This window comes from Myotis davidii, unplaced genomic scaffold, assembly GCF_000327345.1.
Source record: "Myotis davidii unplaced genomic scaffold, ASM32734v1 scaffold147, whole genome shotgun sequence".
NCBI classification, from domain to species: Eukaryota; Metazoa; Chordata; class Mammalia; order Chiroptera; family Vespertilionidae; genus Myotis; species Myotis davidii.
Window position 1 is genome coordinate 5,544,830 of NW_006383010.1, and position 4,253 is coordinate 5,549,082.

At 40.6% G+C, this 4,253-nt stretch overlaps 1 protein-coding gene across 3 annotated transcripts in view; it reads left to right on the top strand.

The window, feature by feature from the left end:
- The window catches only part of NCOA7 (nuclear receptor coactivator 7), a 119,947-nt gene that overhangs the window by 6,861 nt on the left and 108,833 nt on the right, over window positions 1-4,253 (top strand). The window contains exon 1 of one of the 3 annotated variants that reach the window (XM_006778450.2): window positions 171-317. The exons of the other annotated variants lie outside the window; for them this stretch is intronic. The gene's annotated coding sequence lies outside the window, so the exon portion shown is untranslated. Of the gene's footprint in view, window positions 1-170; window positions 318-4,253 lie in introns of those variants that run through there. 3 annotated transcript variants of the gene reach the window in all.

Below are 4,253 nucleotides of genomic sequence, written 5' to 3' on the forward strand. Positions count from 1 at the left end.
GCTGGCCCTTCCCCGCCCACCCTCGGCCCAGCGCGCCGCGGGCGGGGGTGGAGAGGGCTCCTGGGCGCGCGGCTCATTTTGGGGGGGAAGACCGTTGGATTTTCAGCAGCGCAGGGAAACATATGTCATCGTATTTTTTTCGGCTGCATGAGCAGATGCGGTTTTTCTGTTTCAGCTGAACGTGTAGACATGGAAAGCGTTGCTCTTGGCATCTAGAAGTCGCCGTGGATTTTTGTGCATTTCAGAGCTGGCTGGCTGGTGTATAGAACAGGTGGCTCCACCCCTTACAGCCCACATTTGAGGGCTCGCCAGACAAGGTGCTTCTAGCAGTCAGATTTATTCCGGGGATGCACGAGGCCGGGGGGGTCCCCGTGCGGGAGCCCCCTGCTCGGGTGAAGGGATGTGTGTCAAGTGGCAAGTTTGTTACAGGTGTCGGGACGCTTGCACGGAGTCGCCAGCAGAGGCAGCCTTGGGAGCAGCCTGGCTTCCAACCAGGTGTTACGGTTTGTATTTCTGAGGCACTGGTGATGCGTTCTAGCAGGTTATTATTGTTTTATTTTAAACAATAAGGTTTACAGTTTTGGAAAGTGAGCCATTGTAAGGTCCAGTTGGACATGGACGTATGGAGGTTTAGAGCTTTGTAAGACGAACCAGTGTAAACTCCAGGAGGACTAAGCCTTGTTCAATCCCGCAATCCCTTGCCTCGAATGCTTACGGTGCGCTTATTAGTTATTTGTAAGAACGGTTTCAAGCTTCATCTAAAGACAATTTAGTGTCAAAATGTACTAGTATTTGTCTGTCCTGTGACCGTTGAAGTTTAACTGGATTTTTAAAACTCCTTCTTTGTGTGAATAGCCAAATTCGGTTAGCATCTACGTTTGAATTTTGCCATGTTTAAGACCATATGGGTAATTCTCCCCAACTCTTAATATAAGTTTATTTCATGTCCCAGCTTACAAGTTTTCCAGTCCCACTGGTAATCACACTTATTTCAGTTAAACTCTGACACGCGATTTTTAAAAGTACGGTTCATGTTTAAAAGAAAATTCGAAGTTACTCCAGAGGTAATAGTGGTTTTGGTTAATAAGTGACATATTAACTCGCTTCAAAGTTGACTTGTTATGGTTGATCTGATTATAATGTATTTTGTTACAGGGAAAGGTAAAAAATAAAGCATGTAGAATTGTCTAGGATTTTTAAATGACTCAAAATATATGTTACAGCTACATATTTTTAACTATATGGGTTTCCTCCGTATATAAAGATATCAGTATGTAAGAATATAAGTTTGACAACCAGGGTGGTTGTGAAATCAGGGGCTTGGAAGAGTCAGTGCCTTTCTGCCTTTAAACTTAATGTTTTCTTGAAAGAAATCAAGGATAACTGCATCACATTTCATTTATTTTTTGCACTATGATATTTCCTGTTCTTATTTTTTGATATGTAAGTTTTCTGAGTCAGTATTAACCTCTTTTCAGTCGCTTTGTTTAACAAAATTATATGGGTGTGGTTCAGTCATTTGCGTGCTTTCTCCTTGCCTCCTTTTTTTTTTATCATTTTAATACCTCTTCACCATCCTCGCTACATATTACCCAAAAGACTTATTTTCACAAAACTACAGTAAGCTGTAGTTTATTCTTCCTGCTTCTCTAGCCTACTTGGATTCTTTCTAGATGGGGAGGAAATAATACTTTTAAGCAAAAGCTGCTAAGATTGGAGGAACCTACAGTAGGAGGGCACTTATGAAAAATATGATTCCTTGAAATAAAGCAAAAATTTCCCTCAAGAAATACAGACAATTACATTTTACACATCTTAAATTTGTAATCGAGGATAATGAGCAGTTAATTTACATTGTTCTTTCTTGCACACTTTAAACTTCTCAAAAGAGCCCTCCCATATGGTTTCAGCAAACTCTTTTTACTTTGTTGTAGATAATAAATACTTATTTGTTCATTTGACAAATAGAAGTTGAACCTTTAGACTGCTGGTCCACTTGGCCTTGAGATAAGTGAAGTATGAGCCGGTTCCTAATCTCAGAATGGAAGAGGCATTTTTCTGTGTGTATCCTGCATGTAAATGTGCCATGCCTCTGTGGTTCCATGGCTCACAACCTGTCTGTCTGGTGAGCCCCCAGAACCCCTCTCCAAATGCACCACTGGAATGCAATTCTAAGACCTGGATTTACTCTGTCCTATTTTTCTGTATCTTAAGTTTTTATTGCAGAAACCTCTCTCTCTTCCTTGCTAAATGTTATTTACTGTCCTTTTTATCCTGGCATAATTTTTTTATTCCAGTTCATTTCACCCCAGCCCATATATTTGTTGTTTACCTCCAGTAGGATTCACTCCGTTCACACATGTTGGAACCAAAATTGTTATAGTTGCAGAAAAAGTGTAGAAAATTTGTATAATCTTGAATTTCAAATGTGGGGAACTGATGATTAAAGAGTAATTGTTGTGCATTACTCTCCCCTCAACAGTGGGGTAGAATGCCTTTGTTTCTGCACATACCAGAGACTATGAGTTGTCTGCTCATAAATTTGATCAGAAGCTTAATTGAGAGAAATAATGTTTCTAGAGGGTTGGCTGAACAAAGGCCGTGACATCCACCTTTCCTGGGTATTAGACCAGGAGTCTAGCCTATCTTCAGAAACGACATGCTTTGGTTACCTTGTTTTGCATCCTTTGCGGCCCCCGACCCCCACTCTTGTGTTCACTCTGAGAGATTCTATTAATAAAGACAGTTACAAGAAACCTACTATTATGTTAGGAGATCAGGTTATTAAATCATGGTCCCTTCTACAGCTCCCGTTTGAAGACCAATGCATGGAATTCCATTCAGTTCTAAATGCCAAAGAAAAGCTTTATTTTCACTGAACAATTAGTATGTCTATTTTTCATCATGCAGAATGAGAATCATTTCCCTTTCTCATTTGACAATGAGGAAACACTGAGTCAAATTTGCAACTCAGTTTTAATAACCCTTTAAAAACCTCTGACCTTAATATTGATATTCTAACTTTCCCTTTGATCTTGAGCTTCTGTTCTACCTTGTTTTTGTTGATTCTGATTTTTATCTAATTATATTTTTCTATTTTTAAGCTGGTTCACATCCTTTGTGGGACAAAATATAAAACCAAATAAATGAAAATATTTGCTAAATTGATCTCTGGGCACAATATGTTTTTGATTAACAATTTAATCAGTTCCATTAAATATGCTTTGAACAAGTATTGCAAGTTTAGTATGAATGAGCTTATATAGCCACATGGGAAACAATGTTATATAGTTTTGCAAAACTAACTTTTTAGCACTTATTTTTTAACTTAAATTTATGTCCATTTATCACTAATTTAACATTGGTAAAAGCATTCACTTTAAGTCATGGGCACGTACCTGGGTTGCAGGTTCATCCCTGGCCCAGTTGGGGCATGTGTGGGAGACTGCCAGCGATGTGTGTCTCGGTGTTTCTCTCTGGCCCCCACCCCATCCCTCCTTCCCACTCTTTCTAAAAATCAATGGAAAAAATGTCCTCAGGTGAGGATTCATGAAAAAAAGAAAGAAATAGAAACTATGAAATGTTGACCCTGACAGATGATACGATCCACCTGGAGAGAGTGGCCCTCAGTATGTGAATGAGGTATTTTTAATTCCAAGTCCAGTAACCAGATGGTGTCCACGGTGCGCAGCTTTATCGCAGAGGGCCTGTCATGAGGTAATTTGCTGTTGACTGATTAACAGAGGATTCACAGACGAAGAATTGAATAGTGTTTGTTCAGCACAGTTCCCGTGGAATCCTCTGGTGGATGACTCTGATCGCTAACCTGCTATGTTGCGTAGAATAGGAAAAACGCGAGATGACGCCATAGGTGTGAGAAATCTCAAGATCTTTCATTTTCTTCCTATAATTCCGACCTCACTGAGCAAACCAGACATGTTGTACCAGGAATGGAGGTGCCCTGAGTAGCAGTAATGGATATTCTAGCCACTGGGTGAGTGCAGCCCCTGCTGTACAGTATAAAGCACAGTTTCAGGCTATTCGTCTGTTGGAACAGCCTGCTCAGGCCTTATGGTCCCAGGTGCTTAGAGCTGAGCCTGGTGGTTACCCCAAGGTCCTGCCCACCTACAGGCTCCCACTGATACAGCTCGTTAGCAGCCCAATGTTACCTTGAATCACAGCACCTTCCAAAGTAGTTCCAATTTAACATGCCTTAACGCTTTAAAAAGCGTTCAAGGAAGAATTTAGTCCAG